Raw genomic sequence first — 22550 nt, forward strand, 5'->3', positions numbered from 1 at the left:
TGAAATGGCAAAATGCTAAATTATAAAATGTCAAGGGAACACTTGACATTCAAAATGACACGCAACCACTGAGGCACACCAGCCGGGCAGGGAACCAATGTAGGCGATTTGAATTTATTTCCAATGGGTCTGTCATTTATTCGAGGGATCAGTGTTCTGAGCTGTAGACAAAAGCATTTCGTGAGGAAAAAATTACACTTGAGTTTCACTGCCTGATTTCAGCGCTCAGTTTCATGGTTATGTTTTTATAAAGAATAGTTGTTTTTTGTTTTCATAGAGTCTGGTACCAATGAAAAACCCTATCAGGGAGCTCTTCCAGTTCTTCTCTCTTTTTTAAAAAAAATATATTTTATTGATTTTTACAGAGAGGAAGGGAGATGGGTAGAGAGTTAGAAACATCGATGAGAGAGAAACATCTATCAGCTGCCTCCTGCACACCCCCGACTGGGGATGTGCCCACAACCAAGGTACATGCCCTTGATCGGAATCAAACCTGGGACCTTTCAGTCCACAGTCCGACGCTCTATCCACTGAGCCAAACCGGTTAGGGTAGTTCCTCTCTTTTTATCTTCCAAAAGATTTAGTGATTTTTCCAGCCTGGGAGAAATCCTATCAGTCTTTTTATCCTCTAATATTTTTGTTTTCATTTATCTACTGTATTAATAAAATTCATTTTATGTTTTAATTGATGGATAATTGACATTCATTAGTTTTAGGTGTACAATGTAATGATTTGATATTTGTATATATTGTGAAGTAAACACCACAATAAGTCTAGTTTACCTAGTCATCATACTAGTTACAACATTTATTTAATTTTTTAAAAATATATTTTTATTGATTTCAGAGAGGAAGGGAGAGAGGAGAGAGAGATGGAAACATTAATGATGAGAGAGAATCATCGATTGGCTGCCTTCTGCACGCCCCATACTGGGGATTGAGCCTGCAACCCCGGCATGTGCCCTTGACCAGAGTCGAGCCTGGGACCCTTTAGTCCACAGGCCGATGCTCTATCTGTTGAGCCAAACCAGCTAGGGCCATTTATTTAATTTTTATTTATTTATTTATTTATTTATTTATTTATTTATTTATTTATTTTTATTTTTTAAAATATATTTTATTGATTTTTTACAGAGAGGAAGAGAGAGAGAGTTAGAAACATTGATGAGAGAGAAACATCCATCAGCTGCCTCCTGCACATCCCCCACTGGGGAAGTGTCCACAACCCAGGTACATGCCCTTGACCGGAATCGAACCCGGGACCTTTCAGTCCGCAGGCCGACGCTCTATCCACTGAGCCAAACCGGTTTCGGCAATTTATTTAATTTTTAATAAATATATTTTCATTGATTTCAGAGAGGAAGGGAGTGGCAGAGAGGGAGAGAAACATCTATGGATCGGCTGCCTCTGTAGGCTCCCCACTGGGGATTGGGCCTGCAATCCAGGCATGTGCTCTGACCAGAAATGGAACCATGACCTCCTGGTTCATAAGTTGACACTCAACCACTGAGCCACACCAGCCGGGCAGTTACATTTAAAATTTTATTTATTGATTGATTTTAGGGGAAGGGAGAGAGAGAAACATTGATTTGTTCCACCCATTTATGCATTCACTGGTTGATTCTCGTATGTGCCCTGACGGGGATCAAACCCGCAACCTTGGTGCCTCAGGACAATGCTCATCCACTGAGTACCTGGCCAGGGCTGAGTTATAACATCTTTTATTTTTCTCTTGTGATGAGAACTTCCAAGCTCCACTCTTCTAGCTACTTCCTACCTACCCATTTTTAAATACTTGGAGTAAGAATTGTGATTTTGTTGCTGAGTCCTAGAGGCTGAAAATGCTACTGAAATATTTTTTTATAATACCTAATTTGAATTTCCAACAACATTTTAAGCATTAACCATTTATTTCTAAGGTACTCTTTATGTACATAAGAAAGATTTGCTTTTGCATGAAACTATTTAAGAAATGCGCATTCAGTGCTTACCATTTGGAGCACGATTCTGAACGAGGGGCTGTATAATAAAGAAATCAGACAGCACAGATGGCCCTGCGTATCGCACGCTCTCCATCCTGGGATTCCGCCACCCGCGGACTGAAAATACTTGGGAAAGAAGGCGACGCTGTTGCTGACACGTACGTACAGCCAGGCCGATGGTGGTTGTGTCCGCAGCGAACGTGTGCGGACTTTCATTTCTTATCATTCTCCCCTACACAACGCAGTACAACAACCGTTTACATAGCATTTCCATTAGGTATTAGGTGTTATAAGTAATCTAGAGATGATTTAAAATAGACGGAGGATGTGTGTAGGTTACATGCAAACACTACGCCATTTTTTATGAGGAACTTGAGTATCTGAGGATTTTGGTATCTGAAGGGGACGCCGAGAGTGACTGTACCTGTTTTCAAAGGCAAAAGAAAAAAAAAGGGCTCACAGGTGAAATGCTCACCGGTGTGAGAGGAAGTAGTACATGTATCTCTGAGGTAAGATACTGGGCCTGAAGCCAGACTGACTAGATTCACATCCTGGCTCTCATTGTGCAACCTTAAGCAAGTCACTTAATTTTTCTCTGCCTTAGTTTCATCATGTGTAAAATGGGGTACTATAGTAATAATGACCAATCGCATTGGGTTGTTGTGAGGGTTACATAAATGAACACACAGAGCAGTTAGAACACTTTCCAGAACACGGTCAGCTCTGTAAAGCATTCTTATTTTCATGCCCCTGGTGTTTACAAACCGAATTATTCCTTTAATCTAGAGACCTATCATCGAGTTGCAGAGGCCAACGTTTATAAGAAAACGACTGGAAAGATTTCACAAACTGGAGCAAATTAATAGGATACCGCAAGGATGTGGCATCAAGATGTTACCATAGTAACAAAAGCAGAATCCAATTCAAGAAGATGGTCAGGAAGAGGTGAGAACTGAGCTTGGCCTCAAAGGATATGTAAAGTGGGTGAAACTTGTTTGTAGGTAGCAAGGGAGAGGGGGAAAAGGCAAAAACAAAGACAGATTTTTTTAGAACGAGAAGGCCCTTCACACATTCAAGATGATGTACGATAACTGAGGCCGAGAACATGAGACCCGGCTGGTGAGACTCACTGGTTGAACATCATCAACCTGTGAACTAGGAGATCACCATTCCCCGCTCAGGGCCCATGCCTGGGATGCAGTCTCGATCCCCAGTAGGGGGCGTGCAGGAGGCAGCCGATCAAGGATTCCCTCTCATCAATGATGTTTCAATCTCTCTCTCCCTCTCCCTTCCTCTCCGAAATCAATGAAATATATATATTTTTAAAAAGCTACACCTCCTTTTACAAACTAGAATCAAAAATCATGTAGCATCGCTTCGGCTCCATTGTGTTTGTTAGAATCAGGTCACCAAGTCCAGCCCATCGTCAAGGGAAGGCATTAGACGCCACTCTTTCAGGGGAGGAGTGTTAACAGCTGGGAGGACATATCTTCGAGCCGACGCCATAGCCACGGGTTAGCTGGAGGACCTGTCTGTTCTTGGCTTTCCTGGTCTGTAAAACAATGAGCATAATTTACCACCCAGGATTTTGGGAAGATGAAAGCAGAAAAAGAGACCAGAGCCTGGCACTCAGTATGTCTTGCCGAGACCATCGTCCTGCCTTCTGCAGACCTGGACTGATAGCTGTTGGTGTCATCGATGGGGGGATCGTTCCGAGCAGATACCGTCTGGGGGGACTGCCACCTTTCCGAACTCGACGGTGGCATTTGACAAACCCCAGTGCCTGTGTCCTTCTGCCGGTGGGAACGGGAGTTTCTATATATGGTCTGATCCTTGGTTCACCTCATTTTAGCGGCAGCTTCCAGATATAGGTCAGTCCATTTAAACCTGGCCCCGATTATGGCACACGATTTCTTTATAGGACAAAGTAGCCAGGACCATGAGTAATGATTGCTGAGCCCACATGGCTCTTCACACCTTAGCCAGGTAATCCTCAGCTCACCCGGTGAGTCAGTTCGGACCAGCACCCTCCCTCCTGGGGATGAGGAAACCGGGACCTGGGTCAGGCGGCTGGTTCTGAATCCCACAAAGAGGTGATGATGCTATTAATTTCTCCTCGAGTCTATCTATATTCTGTCATGTTGGATCATATAAAAGGAAAAAAAAATAAATAAATGTAGTTTCAATAATCTACAGGAATCTGAACAAGCTTAATGAAAAATAAGTCAAATAACACTTTGGCTAGTCTGCCTGAAGCGGCAAACATGAGGACATCAATTTCAATGACGTCACCTGAATTCAATATTTCAGCACAAATGTTTTAAAAAGGTGGGGAGGGGGAGTGGGCGGGAAGAGATAACCAAAGATCTTGTGTGCATAGATGCATAACCCACAGGCACAGACCACAGGGGGTGAGGGCCTGGGGTGGGGGGAATGGCTAGAAGGGGTCAATGGGGGGGGGGACCTATGTAATACTTTCAACAATAAGGATTTAATAAATAATTAAATAATAAAAATGAATAAATTCTGCGAAGAGGCAAGAGGTCGGCTGGAGTGAGGGCTCCTACTTGTGTAAGTAACATGCAGGTCACTGCCCCGCCATGGACCGTGACCCAGCGCCAGCCGACACACGGGATTCAGGTATACGTGGGTGTTTGAACTTTTCAACCATCTTTTATTTTCCGTAACAGAATTGCCAGTGTCTACGTAGCATCATGCGAGATGAAGCGGGTTAATCGAAATGAAAAACCTTACGGGTAAAAGCACACTTGGCCATCAATACTTCCCCCGCTTTATTGGTTAAGTGAAGATTTTCTGATGTTCTTGGTACTCAAACTTTTTTATCTGGAAGAGGAGGAAGGACTGAGCACACTCCCACTCTTTGCAGGCCTTTGCCCCGGGCTGGCTTCTAGCTGCCAACCCTCCCGCCCGCCCGCGCCCCGGTGACACTAGTCAGTCCGCGCGTAAAATGTGTCCAAGGACCGCGCCTTCCTTTAGGGGGAACGGAGGCCGCCCCCCTCTCTCTCCCATTCCAGTCCCATCTGGGCTCGCCCCGCGGTGCCGAGCTACCCCTGGCGATCGCCGGGGGGCGCTGTGCGGCCGGCACCGGGAGGCCGGAGGTGAGCGGCCGGGAGGCGGCGGCTCGGGTCCCGCGGGCGCGCGGAGGGGCGAATCCGGCTGCGAGGTCGCCGCCCCCGCCCCTGGGCCGGCCCCGCCGGGAGGGAGTGGCCGAGCTCCCGCCGCAGCCCGCGCTCCGCGGCGCCCGCACTCCGCTCGCCGCCTCGCGCGCACCGCACCCCGGCACCGCGCGTGGACGGAGCCCGAGCGCGCAGGGGGCGCAGCGGCGGGACAGCGCCCGCCCGGCAGCCTCGCGGGGGCCCGCGCCCCGGCGCCGCGGAGAGAGGACGGCGAGGAGGCGAGCGGCGCCCGGCGAGGTATGGAGAGCTCGCTCCCTCTCCCCGCTCCCCTGCCCTTTCCGCGGGTCCGCGCGGCCCTCGGGGGCGGCGAAGCGTGCGCCCCGCGCCCTTGTGCCCAGGTCCCCGCGGGGCGCGGGGCGCGGGGCGGCGGGGGAGGCGGCGCTGCGGCGAGACCCCGCGCCCCGTGGAGGGCGCGCAGGGTGGGTGACCCCGCAGTGGCTTCGGGGTCTGGAGCGAGGCTTGGGGGCTCGGAGACGAAGTTGCTTTTACTTCGCCCCGTTCCCCGCGTCCCCGCGGGCACAGGGACTCTGCTCTTCCTCGCGCCCCCCGCACCCCGTCCATCTCCCGGCCCACAGCCGCTCGCTGCCCCCCGGCTCCCTGAAAAGACGCGGCGGCCTCCTCCGGGGAGGAGGGCGGAGGGAGAACAATGGGAGGGAGCGGGGTTCAGGTGCGGCGCGCCCCGCGGCGGGGAAGGGGCCGGGGCCGGGGCCGGGGCCGCGGGCTGCCGCGCTCGCTCCTTTGTTCCGCCGGCGAGGGGCTGCCCTGGCGCCGGCTTCCTGCCCGGGGCCGGATTGATTCACGGTTCCCGGGAGGGTAGGGCGGGGGCGGGGCGGGGATGGAAACCAGATTGGGGACGGGAGTCCCGGCGGGTGCTGGGCCGGGAGGGGGCTGGGAAGCGGGTGACGCGGGGTCCGGGGTGGAGAGCTAATTGCAAACACACCACATGCCGCCCGCGGGCCCTGCCGGTTCTGGAGCGCGTTTGCAATGCTTTGTTCCGGCTGCGGGGGAGCGCTCGTGGCTGCAACAAGTGGTGAGCTTCCCCGAGTTCTGGGCGCTCCCCAAGGTTACTTTCCTGAAATCAGATCTTGTTCGTTACAGGGGAAGACCGCTTTCTGGGGGGGTTTTATTTGTTTTCCCCCCACGAATCGGGGTATCTGTGTGTATGTGCGTGCCTGGGATCTGTGTGTGCAGCTCGTGGACATTGGCCGAATGGGTAGGAGGCACATTTTTAGAGAATCGATTCGGACATAAAATGATTTGTAATAGTAAAACAACAATTTCCCAGGAATGTCTGGGGGGAGGGGGCGGGAAACCACCAGAAAATGAGCCATTGCTAAAGAAATGAATCGGATTATGTAACGCTGAATTGAAAAACCCTTTTACAGTCTTTCCCAGAAAACACACCACACAGCCCATGTGTGGGTTTTGAGGCAGGAGCCCGGTTTTGCGCCCTCCTCCCCCACGGCCCTCGCTCCCCCACGGCCCTGGCTCCCCCATGGCGAGTCATCTTGAAGGAGCAAGGGAACGCTTCCCATTTTGGTGAACGGGGATTTTTCTTAGGGGAGGGAGAACAAATGCAACCTGTTGGGCATTTGTTAAGGGACTCTTCTAGATGGGAATCCAGAGACCCAAGAGGATGGGCTGACCCCGGAGGGAGCTGTGTGTTTGGGGGGTGGGGGTTGAATGGTGAGAGTTGTTTGCTGGTTGGGGAGGAGGCTGACATTCCCAGGCATTCATGGTTTCTGCCTGTGGGACAGGGAGGGAAGGGTCCCCAAGTGGGACTGGCAGTGGGAGTGACTGTGGGTGACTTAGGACAGTTCCGGTGGGTCGGTCGGTCGGCTGGCTGCAGGCAGACCTGGCCAGTGGCCCAGAGCAACCTCCTTGACCAGCCTGCGGGCCCACCTGGAAACCACCCCGCGGGCCATTCATCTTAGGGTGAACCGAGTTTGAAAGCCTCCTGAGCTTAGAAGGCCAGTGAGAAGCTTACTTTAGGGGAAAAAAATGTTTTCCTTGCCCGCTAAGTGGTAATGGAAAAGAGCTGTGCAAGCCGCGGCCCAGGGCCGTCTGTTTCGTGGGGGATGTGGTCAGATTTTCAGGAGGCAAAGCAGTGAGACGTGTCCTCAGGAGCCACTGCGCGGTGACGTGGCAGCGGGACGCTGTCCAGCCGGCAAGCTGGCGAAACGCTGACCCCGGGCAGGGAGCGAGGGAGGCTCCTCGGTTACTGTTCTCTGGCCGTTTTGGATTTTTCGTTTCTGTTGTGAATTGTTGTGTAAAATAGAGCCTCGTTAGATTCCTTCCAAGTACTGCCTGGCACGTACATGAACACAATGCAAAGCTTGAGACCGTGACCGCTACTGGGGACACGGCCGGGGGATCCTCTTAAATGGTTGGTCTCTGGCCGGGCCGGTGTGGCTCAGTGGTTGAGCGTCAACCTATGAACCAGGAGGTCACGGTTCCATTCCCGGTCAGGGCACAGGCCCGGGTTGTAGGCTTGATCCCCAGGGTGGGGTGTGCAGGAGGCAGCCGATCCATGATTCTCTCTCATCATTGATGTTTCCATCCATCCATCCATCTCTCTCTCTCTCTCTCTCTCTCCCTCTCCCTCCCTCCCTCTCTGAAATCAAGAAAAATATATTGAAATGGTTGGTCTCTGGCCACAGATGTCTGATGGATGCCCCCATGTGGGCCGCGTCCCCTTCACGGGGTGGGACAAACCATGGAATCATCGCTGGCCAAGCCTGGTGTTAGAGCCGGATCTCGCTGGTTGCTGTTGTTATGCAAAGCAGCTAGGAGCTTCTGCCGTCCATGGGGAAGGGGAAGGAGTGGGGGTGGGGTGGGGGTGGTTTAAGAAGGGATCCTTAGATCATAGGATCCACGTGCTTGGCATTAGTCCTCCTGGTGGGTGAGGCTCTCCTCTCCCCTTCTCTTCTACTGTTTCCAGTGGCCGGGCACGTGGCTGGTAATTAAATGGCCTGACCATAGCTGTCGCTACCCTTGAGGAAGGGTCCACTGTGTGTCGAGGGTTTTACATGCACGACCCCCTGAATCCTCCCAGCTCGCTAGAGGGAAGCCTAGGGTGGGGGTTAGTCACTGGCCTCTTACCGCCTCATCGTGTAGGGAGTAAGCGGTGGAGGGGAGATTTGAATTCCCTTCTCTGATGCCAAAATCCTTTATCTCTTTTTAAAAAAATATATTTTTATGGACTTCAGAGAGGGAGAGAGAGAGAGAGAGCAACATCAATGATGAGAGTGAATCATGGATCGGCTGCCTCCTGCACGCCCCCTACTGGGGATGCAGCCGGCAACCAGGGCATGTGCCCTGACGGGGAATCGAGCCGTGACCTCCTGGTTCATGGGTGAACGCTCAACCACTGAGCCACACTGGCCGGGCCCTTTCTCTTTTAAGTATACACTGTAGGGTAGGGGACCTCTTAGTAACGGGAATAGCAACCGTTTGATTAGCAGCCCTTCGCAGGTTGTGAATCACATTCACATATATCGCCATCATCGGTTCCTCCAGAACCACCGTGAGGTGGTGGGAAGGCCGGACCAATGGCGGCCCAGCTCCTCAAACTGTATCGCTAAAAGGCTTTGTGCGGGGCGATGGCCCGCGTGGATACGCTGTATGTGAATGGAGCTTTATGTTTAAAAAGTTCGGCGTGCCAACATTTAAGTTCACTTTTGGAAACATTTAAAAGTGGTGGAATGGAGCCGGCCTGATGGAGGATTCGAGCGCTTTGTGTGGTTGGCGTCACTTAGCCGTCTCCTCTCCCCGCCTGTGTCAGAGCCGCACGCTGCTTCTTTCCTGAGGCCGAGTGCCAGGGTCCCTTTCGGCAGGGGAAGGAGGGAGGAATGTGATTATAAAGAGGAAATGGGCCATCGGAATTGGAAACATACGCGGCGGCGGCAGCCGTAGAGTTTTCCCAGCACATGCTCTGTGTCCTGGCCCTGGCCTCGCACAGAAGACATTCTTTCTTCGGGAAGTGTCAAGGGTCTTTCTTTAGAATATCCTCTGAGATCATCGACTTTCTGGGCCTCGTGGGAACACACATTCCACAGAATTTCTGCGTTCGTCTTTTCCCCGCAGGGGAAGCGGGTGAGCGTAGGCATCCACCTGGAAAGGGAATGGAGGTGGTATCCGTCCTCCCTTTCTTTTCTTTTTTTTTCATTTATTTTTATTGATTTATTTTTGTAATCTATTTCTTTATTGATTTCAGAGAGGAAGGGAGGAGAGAGAGATGGAAACATCAATGATGAGAGAGAATCATTGATGGGCTGCCTCCTGCACACCCCACACTGGGGATCGAGCCCGCAACCCAGGCATGTGCCCTTGGCCGGAATCGAACCCGGGACCCTTCAGTCTGCAGGCTGACGCTCTAGCCACTGAGCCAAGACGGCCAGGGCCCTTTCCTTTTTCTATAAATATATTTTTATTGATTTCAGAGAGGGAGAGGGAGAGACATCAATGATGAGAGAGAATCATTGACTGGCTCCACCACGCGCCCCCTACTGGTGATGGAGCCCACAACCTGGGCCTGTGCCCTGGCCGGGAATCGCACTGTGACCTCGGGTTCATAGGCCGACGCTCAACCACTGAGCCGCGCCAGCTGGGCTCTCCGTCCTTGAGTGGGATGGAGGGTGGTGCTGGACAAAGATGCCTGACATTGACCCAAGAGTGACCATCAAGGGCAGGAGCGGAGTGGAGTGGCTTATAGCCCGTGCGTCACCACTGGCATGTGGATTTCTCAGAATGCTGCTGGGCAAAGGGAAAAGTCGATACTGGCTTTTTGTTTCCAAGATCAGACTTTGAAGACCGGAAGGCCTACCTTCACTTGTTGAATCATTTCAGGCTAGGACACCGTTTGGGGTCTTCGAGGATGTGGTGTAGGTGCAGGAACTTGTCTCCTCATCCCAGGAAAGCCCCCTCCATGGGATATTGACAGGAGGGGATGCGGACGCCAGGCCTGAGTTCTTACAGGGAGCACCTTCCCCGCTCCCAGCTACGGAGGCGGAGGGATGCTCACTAGCACCGCACTCTCAGAGCCTCTGTTAGGTTCTGGTCAGTGGTCAGTACCTTCCCTGTCCATTCCCATCTTACTCAGCACACAGTGATGCATTCAAAAGCAACAAAGAACCCAGCCGGTGTGGCTCAGTGGTTGCACGTGGACCTATGAACCAGGAGGTAAGGTTTCATTTCCCAGGCAGGGCATGTGCCCCGGTTGCAGGCTGGATCCCTGGTGAAGGGCATGCAGGAGGCAGCCGATCAATGATTCTTTCTCATCGTTGATGTTTCTCTCTCTCCCTCTCCCTTCCTCTCTGAAGTCAATTTAAAAAAAAAAAAAAGCAATGAAGGAAATCTGTTGAGCCTCAAAGGCTGGAGCCGGCCAGATCGGTGGCCCGGGGAGGAGATGGTGGTGAAGGGAAGAGAACAGCTGTGGCAGCTGTGGTGGCCAAGGCCACGCCCACATGCGCTGGCAGCTGAGACAGAGGCTGAACACAAACCAGAGTGAGAGGGTGGGAGGACGCTGAGCACAACTCCCACTTGTCCGCGTCCTTCCTTTCATTTTCTCCGACTGCGAGGGTGTGGCAGGGGCCGTCTCCGCCGCTGCCTCCCTTGAAGGATGGGTTGCTTGGGGTCCCAGGGAGCACCATCCTGTTGCTCGCTGCCCCCGGAGAGAGTGGCGGGTCCTTTTAGGGCCTTGGGGTGTATGAGCACCTTCTGTGGGAGAAGGTGTTGAATAACGGGGTGGCCCTGGCGGGTGCAGGTCCTCAGTGTCCTCCTGCCGCTTCCCTCCACCTGCCGGCACCCCGTCCTCAGCCCGTGCTCAGCACCGCCGTCCGTCAACCCACGGAGGCGGCTCCTGACTTCAGGCTCACCCGCATTGTGGGCAAGAGCTGCCCAGTGTCCAGAGAATGAGTGGGTTGACGGACGGCCCCATGACGGACGAGATAAAGTGGCAGGAGCATGGAGAGTCCCAGGATGAGGCCAGACGTGCCTGTTGATGAGATGTGGGCACGTCCGGCCTCATCCTGGGTACTCTCCACGCTCCTGCCACTTCATCTCGGCACTGTCCTCCCGCGGGAGATGCCTGCAGATGAGGGAATGCAGAAACCTCCACGGTGGGTAGAGGTTGGCGGGTAGAGGTCGAGCCCAAGACCGTCTTTCCAGAACAGCACACGGCCTCCTGGGTGGTGCTCTGTGAGGCTTTGGGCCACTTTTAAGGAGTCAGAGAGCTCCCCCTGACAGTCGCCCTCCCGCCTGGCCGCCTTCCTGTGTCACCCGGAGCTGGGCCTGTGGGTGCCAGTGGCTAGAGCAGAGCTGGGAGGGACGATCGGAAGCTTCTGAGTTTCTCCTTCTTTTCTGGGGCGTGTGCTTGGCTCCCCATCCTGCATCACCCCCTTCCCCAAGTGAGGGAGAGGGCGAGAGCTGAACCAGCCCTGTCTGGTCTTCCTGGCTCCCTCTCCTGGGAGCATCTTTCTCTTCAGGGGGGAGTTCTCGGATTGGGGGGGGGGGGTTGTCTGATCTCTGGTCTCCAGGGGGAGCTGAGGGCCTGGTGTCTGCGGATGAAATGGCCTGAGAAGCGCTGCAGGGTGGGGCTGCGGGAGGGGGATTTTGTGCGAGGAGAGGAGAGTTGGGATGGACTTACACTCTTTCAGGATAGGAGTTAGATTAGAAGGTGAGGTCTAGAGAGGAGTGAACTGATAATCTCCCTTCTCTTATCAAACAAGAATCCCGAGCTTCTAAGTGCCAGGCGCCTGGCTCCTGGGCAGCTGGGAGAGGCCGGGAGGAGGCCTGGTCCCTGCCTCCCCCGGGCTTTCCCACCCACCCCGCGGGGACTCCGGATGCTTTGAAATTGCACTCGTTTCGCTGTGTTAACATGAAAATTCAAAACTGTGCATTCCAGGTTCTTAAACTGTCTGAAAAAAACACAAGCGCTCAGTACCCTTCAAGAGGTTTGGGAGAACTGAGTCGAAAGGGCAGCGGAACAGATGTTGGTTATGGGCCTTGTTGTGTGTTGTGCGTGCACGTCATGTGCCCACTCATTTTCACCGGTTTCGTGAGAGCGATTTTCCACACCCTTTATCCAGGAAGAAACTCTAAAAAAAGCCACTTGGTAAAATTCCTGCCGGCCCTGCTTCCGTTTTCGTGTTCGCCTCCCCTCTCCCCCCTCCGTGTGGCTTCCTTTCAAATTACTGACTATTGGACCCCGAAGCCCTGCTCACAATCTTGAGCTCGCGGAGATGCTGGGTTCCGCGCGGATCACTTTCCCCTTGAAAGTGCTTTCAGACGATTGTCACTGCTTTATTCACGTCAGAAGATGGTCCAGCCTACATGCTTTTAGGAGAAGCTTAACTTTTACGAGCACCGGGCTCCTGCCAGTTTGCACGGCGGGTTCTTGTGTGGGTCTCTAGCCATCTTGGAATAAGTAGAGCAGTTTCCACTTACCCCTCTGGGGGGCCAGGAGGAAGAGGTCCTCGCTTGCCGCCGTCCGCAGGGCGAGGAGAGGCTCATAGAAACGTGTGAGCTGCCGCATGGGGTCTGGCTCAGGAACCCGCTCTCTGCAGGGGCAGGATACTGCGTATTCTGTGACACGGGAAGGGGGCTGAGGCAGACTTGACAGCTGTATAAGTTTCGGGGATGTCTCTCAAAAATCCATAATTACATGATCCCTTAAGGACCTCTCACCCATGTATTTAAATTCATGTTTTCAGATTCTTGAATGGTTTAATTTTATTCTGTATTCTGTTCACGTCACACCTTCTTTAAAGATAGCACTTGGTTATCCATGGGTTTGTGTTTTTTTTTTTAAATATATATTTTATTGATTTTTTACAGAGGAGGGGAGAGGGATAGAGAATTAGAAACATGGATGAGAGAGAAACATTGATTCAGCTGCCTCTTGCACGCCCCCTACTGGGGATGTGCCCGCAACCAAGGTACATGCCATTGACCGAAATCGAACCTGGGACCCTTGAGTCTGCAGGCTGACGCTCTATCCGCTGAGCCAAACCGGTCAGGGCTATCCATGGGTGTTTTGATTTTGGGGTGGTAGAGTATTCAAGTTGAAACGGCCTTACAGGTCCTGCTGTAACTAACCCCTTCCTTGCATTGGAGACCTACTCAGGCTCAGAATGCTAGCTGGAGACAGATTTGGGAACTTGACCCCAACCAAGTCTTTTGACTTCTTGCTCAGTTTTCTTTCTCAGGGAATAATTCACTCTCTCCCCAAACCCATGTAAATCCAAGCTCGGTACCCTTTACCGAAGAGCCGATCCTCTTTTGACGTCATGGTGCTAATAGCATTTCTATCATCATCATCACTTTGGATTTCAGAAGCATCGCCTACTTCTTACTTTTAATTGTAAAAATACATGTAACCTTTCGCCCTCAAAAAAAAAAAAATCTAAATTAAATTGCCTCTTATTAGTCACACCTAGAACCAGTGGAAGAAAGAAAGAACAAATTAACGCACTCACTTCACTTGCTCACTGGGAGTACCGGGCATCTTGGAGGGCTGGGGGGCTGAAAGGTGGAGAGAGTGCTGAAGTTCAAGTTTTCCTCTTTCCTGGTTTTCCTTAGGGTTACCTGTGTCGGTACCATTTTGTTATGTCGGAGTTTTAAACTTTTCCAAACCAGAAGAACAGCATTCTGGAAAATTACCAAAATACGTTTTTACAAAGAAAACTTGGCCAAACCTGACACATTTCCTCAAAGTCCCGTTGATTTCGATGACTTTTTTAAAAGTCCAGTGAACTTTCCAGCTTTCCTTGTATGCCCTTGGGGCCGCCTGGCAGGAGCAGCTGAGCCACCTGCGGACGGCTGCTTTCGGTGCTGAGCTTGGAAGTGCCCAGGGGAGGCCCGGCATGAAGCAAGGTAGGCTGGTGCCAGTGCCCGGTCCTGGGCCTCTTCTTGGTAGGTACGGGGCACGTTGACACCGGCTGCGGCCGGTCTGAGAGATTTTAGGGAAGCCTGCCGCCTGAAGCCTGACCCACAGGTTGACTCTGGAGGCTGAAGTCCACGATCAAGGCGTCTGCGGGTTTGTTTTCCTCTGAGGCCTCTTCCTGGGTTGCAGGCCGTCTTGCTGTGTCCTCAGAGGGTCGTATTGGATGAGGGTCCATCCTGACGGCCTCATTTTAACTTCATCGCCTCCTTAATGGGCCCGTCTCCACATGCCGTCACATTCTGAGGTCCTGGGGATTAGGGTTTCAATATGCGAATTTTGGGGGGACACAGAATTTGGGGGACACAGAATTTGGGGGGACACAATTCAGCCCCTACGAGATGGATGCTAAGCCCAATGCCCACCCGGCCTCTCTCCCTGCCCCGGGCTCCCTCACCCTCCACACTGTTGAGTGACTGCTCCTCCTGCTCCAACTGGTCACGCTCCTGTCCGTGGCCTTGGTGACCTGTGCTCTTCTGGTCCCTCCCCCCGGACCCCCCCCCCCCCCCCCCCCGCTCCTCCTGCGTCCTTGGCGTCCAGTTCGTTGGTGTCGCGGGCTCTCTCCTCTTCTTGGAAGGAATCACACCGTCTTCAACGCCAGCTCCGTCTCCCGTCCCCAAGAATCCGATCTCTCAGGCGTCACAGTTGGGTGAGGTGACCCCTGTAAGGACCCTGATGGGATGACAAGCCTAAACCATTTTGTAATCCTGTCCTCATGGTTCAAAAAACAGTGGGGGCGATGACTTGGGCCAAGGTTCAGTAAAATGTATATGCGAGTTTGCCTCTGTTCACAAAGCAATGTTTTTCTCTCTCAAGAGTTAGGTTTTGGGTTCTTGTTTTTCTTCCCAAGGGCAAACCTTGGTGAGAGTAAGTCTGGGCGGGGAGCCCTCCCAGGAGAGTGGGGGCAGAATTGCTGTAGTGGGGGAGGTGTTCTGCCTTTCTGCTCAGATATTTTTGTGTCTGTGTTTTGATGAAAGCTGTGTAGAGGCGAAGGCTACCCTATTTGACGCTGCGTGTTGGTGTTGGTGAAGGGGTCAGGTGGACCTGTGAGTACGTGTTATTTAAACTGTGGTTGGTTGTTTTGGGGTCCCTGGTGTATGTGTTTACGGGGCGTTTCTCTCAATAGTCTGTTGAGGTACCTAAGTGATTTCTACCTGTAATATTACTACATTTGAAATCTTTTTTTCTTGAAATATTAATGTTTATTGCATGTAATATTATTATATTTAAAATCATTTTCTTGAAATGTTAATGTTTATTGCATTTAACATCGTTATATTTAAAGTAGTTTTTCCTGAAGGAAAAAAAAAGAACTACAGGTAAAAGTTACAGAGTTGCTATTTCAACTCCATGGAATTAGTTTTATTTTCACTCCAAAAAAAAAAAAAATGATTTCTACCTAAAAGTTTATGTTTTTATTGAAGATGCTGACTATCTGATTTCTAAACGTATACACATTATGGATGGGCACTGTTTGGCCTCCTAAAATAGAAGACCAGACTTGGCTGGGCGACCTTGAGAGGAACATTCGCGTCTGTCGACAGTTTTAAAGTGTGTCATTTTAAAGTATGAAACTCAAATTTAGTTTTTAATGGTAGCGTGTGTGTTTGTTCTTTCTATCTTTAAGAGGCAGGTTATGGGAACACATGTGGCCTTGTACTCTTGACTCTGTCTGGCTGTGGGTTTGAAGTGTTACTTTTGTGCTTTTTAAAATGACTGGAGCCCTTTCGACTGTCCGTTTGGGACAGAGTCAGTACGGTTTTCGGATATGGTTTTGAAAACCCCCCAAGTTTGTAGCTTGGCGATACGTTAGTGCCGGTCATTCTCGCAGTGTCTAGTCTGCTGGCTTCCTTGGCATTCTTTCCCGAGTCCCACGGAGTCCCACGGATCAGCCGATGCCCAGCGAGCGCTGCCCGGGGCGCCCCTGAGGTGGGGGTCGATGCTCATCCAGACTCAGCTGTGTGGATCCCAAACCCGTCTCTGGTGGTTGCACTGACTGTATTTAATATCACGATTTAAATAGAGGCAAGCATAGTTGTTGTCTCTGTGAAAGTTCATTTGGATGCTTTGGAAACGACCTGGAAAGTTTCTGGAAGTGCTGATAGCCGAGTCAGGGGAGGCTGACGTGGGGGAATCGTAGGATAAAAAGCGATTTCCGGGAGGACTGCCAGCCGTTCAGGGTGGGTGGGCCAAGCTGTGACGCGTGCAGCCTGAGCGTCGCAGTGGCTCAGAGCGGTGTCCACCCGCACACTGTGCTGGTCACAGGTCAGGCGGGGTCTGCTCCCTGCGGGGGACAGCGCCCTCGGGACACGCTGATCCCCGGGGCAGGGAGAGGCTGCTGGGAGGCCGGATGGCCCTGTCTGGATTCAGCCCTCGGGGCTGTGGAATCCTGAGCGGGACTCACAGTGCACCCCACGTCGCACCCCAGGTGTCTTTATGGTCTCACCTTCTTTAAAGAAATTGGACCTAGCCCTGGCCGGTTTGGCTCAGTGGTTAGAACGTTGGCCCGTGGACAGAAGGGCGTGTCCCTCGGTTGCAGGCTCGATCCCCTGCCTGGTAGGGGCACTGCAGGAGGCAACCAATTGATGTGCTTCTCTCAAATCCATGTTTTTCTCTGTCTCTCTCCTTCCCTTCCACTCTCTCTAAAAATCAATGGAAAGTACCTCGGGTGAGGATTAACAAAAAATAAAACAAAAATGAGTTGGCCCTGGAGGAGGCTGCCACGAGGGTGCCCAGGAGGCAGTGGCTGTGTCTCCGGTTCCTCTTCTGGGGCCTGTGGATTCCGGGCTCTCAGGTCCGAGCCGGAGGCTGTGAGCAGAAGAGCGAGCCCCGTGGATAATCCTACAGGACAGCCCCGGGTGGAGGCCGGGCCCGTCCTCCCAGCCACCGGACAGTGACCTACTTTGCCTTCTTATCTGCGTGCAAAATATTTGTTGTACTGAGCGTGTCCTCCCTGTCACAACGAATGTTTGTCTCTGCCTCTCACATGAACCGGACGCTCATGTGCTAGTTGAATCCGTGGGGAAGCACCATGGAGAAGAAACGTTGGTAAGCGGTTTTAATTTCTGAACGAGGGGCCTTATAATTATGTCATTAAAAACAATCTCAGTGTCTGTATATCCCTCTCCACCTGCCAACCTACCTCTTGAGAGACATGAGTAAAGGTGGATGGTAAGTTTGACGTTTTTATGCCTTTTAATTTGATGATTTACAGAGTGATAATGGGGTATTTTGAATACCTTTTTGGTTTTGATAAGCTGCTTGTAGAGGGAAATGAACTTTCCTTAATCAGGCATGACAGTGTAGTTCATATTGAGTATTTCATTGCTCACCAAACTTTACTGGGAAAAATTGTTATACGGTTCTATATAAAATCAAACAGATTATCTTTAAAATTCATTTTTGTTTAGCTGTACAGGTTGTATACTATAGTTATTCAAGGGAGGAAATGTGTGTATGTGGGGGGCGTTTGTATGTACCCTTATAATAAGTGTATGCAATATTGCTGTAACCTATAGAACTTTTGGAAATTAGCAGACCTGTTATTCAGATACTTTAGAACGTGGTTAGAGATGTGTGAGAGATGTACAATAGTGCATTTGATTCCAAATTCAGGAATGCTCTCAACATCAGAGAAACTGGAAAACAATTGACCCAGAAAATACTTCCAAATTCTAATATGATTATTGATTTTAATCAGCTTAGGTGAAATAGCCCACTGCCTTTAAGCTATTTTCTTTTAAAATTCTTTGTAAATGACAATGCAGTTTTGCCCTCTCAGTCTACATGATCCGTGTCTGTTTTGGAACCTCTTCGCTGTTTTTGTGTGATCATTTCTCAACCAGCAAACATTCAGGAACTCCTATAAACACCTCTCCCTGGGTACCCCGTGTCGCGGCCTCAGCCTGGTGGGGAACTGCTTGAAGGCGCCTCTGAATTTTTATTTCTGGGAAGAGCTGCTTCTTAAACACGGACAGAGGCGTCTGTGAAGACGCACTGTTGAGTGACGCCTGTTTGCCTCTTCTCTTATGGCACAGGGTTCTCAGTCTGTACCTTCGGATCCCTGGTGCTTTCGTAACCAGAGGAATCGATTAAAATTCAGCTGCCGCTCGCAGCGGGCCACGTGGCTGTACACTCACGCGCCTCCGTGCCTTTACGCGGCCTCCTGTGCGTTTCTGTGCTGTGTGTGGTTAGGCCCTAAACACGTTAGAATTTTTTTTACCTCTGAGTGAATGTCATGGAGAAAGATACTCGTGGACTCGCATTTTTGGTTTTGAACGGCTTTGGTAACCAGACCCAGGATGTAGGAACTCATCTGTCCAGAGGTGAGTCTTTTTCTTTTGGTTGTTGAGTCACTAATGATGGGCGCTGGGACAGGATCCTAGGAGATGACGTATTCACCCTCTCTGTGGGGAAACTGAGGCTCAGAATCGGCCGTGTGCCCGGCGTCCCAGGTGAGCTGGCTGCAGAGCCAGGTCTGCAATGTGGCCCTCTGGGACTTGCTCCGGAGCCGCTGTGGGTGGGTGTAGCCGGTGGTCTGGGGCGGAATGCTTCCTGAGCCCGAATAGCAAGAGCGCTGCACTCGGCACCTTCTCTCCACTGTCACTGAAAAGAGCCGGAATGACTCCTCTTTTAAGAGAAGCTAGTTGTGCTGTGGTGTGTGAGCATCTTAGTTCGGCCAGTTGTCTTCAAACACCAATCGAGAGGGCCCCCCCAAAACTCACGGGTATAAGCAACCCCGTGTGGGTGGCTGCCAGGTGCCAGTCACTGTAGCTTTCATTCGAAGGGCAACGGGGAGCGGTCAGATGGTCTGATCAGCGTAAGGCTGTGGGTGTGAGCAGGGGAAGGGGCAGGGGTCAGGAGGACTCACTCGGTCAGGATATCAGCACGAGGACGAGGTTGGGACCCTCTGATCACAAACCAGTTCGCTTGCCAGGAAGCTGGTTTCTGCTGGCCCCGGACTCGGGTTCATGGTCACGGGTCGTAGTTGACGTCTGCGCACCGCCCAGGACCGGGCAGAGCCGGAGGGTCCGCCCATGCCATTGGGGCAGTTCTGCCTTCATCTGGGGGTGCCAGGGTCCTGGGTTTGCCAACCTAAACGCGTTCGACTTGGTGGGATTTTAAACTCTGCCTGGAGGAGCCGAGTGAGGAGTCCGTGCTCGCTCGCGCGCCTCCCGGGGCCCAGCGACCCGCGTCTGTTCTGGCGTCTGTTCTGGCTGGAACGGTGGTTTATGGAGTTTCTCGCGGGCTTCTCAGACCTGAGCTCATCGACAGGCGTCCAGTGTGAACAGAGAGCACGCCGGAGTCCCCGAAAGCCAGACCTGCTCGGGTTTTGGTTGCTGAGGGTGCCAGCTGGGGTGTGTGTGTGTGTGTGTGTGTGTGTGTGTGTGTGTGTGTGTTGTGGGGGGGAAGGGGGCAGGGGGAAGGTGGTCTCTGGCGGGTGTCATGGGCAGTTGTTCCTGCGGTGACTGCAGAGTGTCCTGGGGGCATTGCCCCAGGAGGGAGTGCTGTTGGCTCACCCTCCTCAGGGGCTGCACCCCGAGGAATGCACCCCGAGGAGAGCCTGCTGCAAACGAGGACACACCCGCCGGAAGGCAGCACGGGGGCCAGGGCGCCCTTCGGCATCAGGAGCGGAGATGGCGTTGGGCAGGGAGCCCGCAACAGAGAAAACCTTCGGAGGCAGGGGCCCGCAGTAACCCTGAGGACGGAGTGGGCGTTGCCATCCGAGATTTGAGATCAGAACCTCTTGGATCTGGGTCTGGGTCTGATTGGAGCCCTTGTGCCCTGTCCGGGTGGGTCAGAGGGAGTGAATTCTCTGGAAAACCCTTGCTCCCACACGTCTAGGGCGTTCCCTTTCCCAGTGGAGAGGTGCAGCTTCTCCTTGAGAAACCGGGGTACCGGGAAGAGTCGGGGTACCGGGAAGAGTCGGGGGTACCGGGAAGAGTCGGGTGACTGGGGGGGGGTAGGTGGGAGGGTGTGCGTAAGGGAGTAAGTGTGCACACCACCGCCAGCCCCGCCGGAAAGCTTCCTCCTCGCCCGGCCCGGCTCGTCCAGGAGCCAGATGTGCGACACCTGGGCCTTGTCTCTCTGCTAAAGGAAGGTTTTGCCTGGGACCCTCAGGTGTTTGGCTCAGACACCAGAAAGGACAGGGTGCTGCGTCCAGTCCCAAAGCTTCAGGGTTGTCAGAGAGGCCACTGTTATCTTTGACTCAAGAATCCCTCTCATCAGTCGAGGCAGCGTAGTCGCCTTTTCCACACTTGGAAAGAAACGCTTCTTTTAAACCGATCGCTGTGAGAGGCTGCCTTTCAAACCCTTAATCCCGGCCTGTGTGGGGCTCGAGGGCAGCCCCGCTCCTGCTGACCAGCTGTCCCACCTGCAGACAGAAGCAAACCTGGACACTGCCACTGTGGCTGCTCCTGTCCCCGTCCCCCCCCCCCCCCCAGCAGACACCTCTGGGGGAGGGGTAACCAGGACGCTGAATGAATTGCCTTCCTAGTCACAGAGCGTTGTGAGGTCGGGGTCTGCTCTGTGACTTGGGGGCTTCCGGCGGCTGTCAGCTGGGTTTTCACTCCCAGTTCAGGTCCACTGCATCCCGTCACCGTGTCACCGCCTGGGCATTGAACGGCCTGTGTATTAGCCACAGCGTGAACACAAGGATTTACTTTATGGAATTTACTTTATGGAAATTGCCCAGTAGCTGGGTTGATTTTCCCTCCTAACCCAAGATTCTAACAAAAGCCCTGCTAACAGCGGTCCACTAAGTTCTGTGCTCTTCACAAAAGGCTTTAGGGAAAGGGGGACCCTCCCTGTGGGGCAGCGGTCCCCCCGGAGTGAAGGAGGGGACATCAGATGACTACCCTTCGTGAAGTGGGTGCGTTTCTCCGAGGGCCTGTGCTGAGGGGACTGAGAATCAGCGTCACCTGAGCCTTGCACAGATGCATTCGGGGTCCAAGTGTGCACCCCGGGGAGCCCTGCGGAGCACCCCTGGGTCTGTGGCCCCCCCAGCCGTCTCTCTTGGAAACCATGCTGCTTGAGTCAGTTGTCCTAAAGGATGCAGTTTTCATCCTGCTCGCCCTTTCGCTGATAAAGGCTGAGGAAGTGTCTCGCCTTTGGCTTCTAACCTGAGTCCTTCCTGATCTTTTGTGTTCCCACCCCAGGCTGTCATTCCCGGCCAGCTGTGACCTGCAGGGAGGGTGGAGATGATGGAACCGCCCTGGAAGGAAGAATGGCCCCGTCTCTGTGTGCATCGCGCACTTGCTCTCCACACCGGGGCCCGAGGGTGGGGGTAGCCACGCTGCAGGGAACTCGGGCCTCCGTGGGTGCGGGAGGAGACAAGCCGCCTGAGCTTCGCTGAGGTGTGCTGGCTCGCCCAGAGCATGCTGCCCAAAGGCGTGTCCCCTCACTGGCTTAAGCCGGGGGTATTTTTAAAAACATATGTTTTTATTGATTTTTAGAGAGAGAGGAAGGAAGAGGGAGAGAGGGAGAGAGAGAAGCATCAATGATGAGAATCATTGCTCAGCTGCCTCCTGCACGCCCCCCCTACTGGAGATTGAGCCTGAAACCCAGGCATGTGCTGTGACTGGGAATTGAACCAGTGACCTCCTGGTCCATGGGTTGATGCTCAGCCCCCGAGGCACCCGGCGGGCTGGGGCTGTTTGTTTAAGACAAGAAGCTCAGCCGAGCCTCTTGAGGGCCCCTAGCCAGAACCCCCGCAGGACCTGAGGCAGCTTTTCTGCCCTCCCACGAGGGCTGTGGTCACATTCGCGTCACCCTCTCCCGGGCTGGCTCCCTCTCCTGGAGCAATGCACCCCGTCCCCTCATCGTGCGGACGCCCTGGCCCAGCGCGCACAGCGTCTGGCTGGAGGCTGTCCTCTGAGCTGGCGTGCAGGCGGCGCACCCACAGCCCCGGAGCCGTGTCCCGTGAAGGAGCCATGGGAGGCCTTGGCATCAGTGTGTGTCCTGCAAGGTTTGCCTTGGGGGAGGGGGCGGGGGGGTGTCCCCAGGGCGAGGGGGGACAACGGGGAGGCTGGAGCCAGGTTGTGGCTGAACTAAGTGATGGCTGATAAGGACTTTTTTCATTGCGGTGAGTGTGCATAACATCAGATTTATCATTTACCCTTTGTAAGCGGGGCGCCCGTGGCATCGGGTACTTTCACATTATTGTGCAACCGTCCCCAGCATCGATCTCCTGAACTTGCCATCTTCCCAGCATGAAGCTCTGTGCCCATTAAACAGCTCCCTGCTCCCCCTCCTCCATTCTCCCCTCTGCCTCTGTGAATTGGATCACGCCAGCACCTCATGGAAGGGGTTGTGTGGTATTTGCCCTTGCGGGACTGGCTTATTTCAGTTGGCATGTTGTCCTCAAGTTTCACCCGTGTGGTATGTAGCCTGTGTCGGAATTTCCTTCCTTTGTCAGGTGACTGCTGTTCC

At 52.9% G+C, this 22550-nt stretch overlaps 1 protein-coding gene across 2 annotated transcripts in view; it reads left to right on the plus strand.

Annotated features, from left to right (window-relative positions):
- Positions 1-5195: 5195 nt before the first annotated feature.
- Positions 5196-22550, plus strand: part of MYO1B (myosin IB) — a 131987-nt gene continuing 114632 nt past the window's right edge. Inside the window, exon 1 of one of the 2 annotated variants that reach the window (XM_059702587.1) lies at positions 5196-5416. The gene's annotated coding sequence lies outside the window, so the exon portion shown is untranslated. Of the gene's footprint in view, positions 5417-17046; positions 17169-22550 lie in introns of those variants that run through there. The other variant, XM_059702588.1, reaches the window with a different exon arrangement.

The sequence above is a fragment of the Myotis daubentonii genome, chromosome 7, assembly GCF_963259705.1.
Source record: "Myotis daubentonii chromosome 7, mMyoDau2.1, whole genome shotgun sequence".
Lineage (NCBI taxonomy): Eukaryota > Metazoa > Chordata > Mammalia > Chiroptera > Vespertilionidae > Myotis > Myotis daubentonii.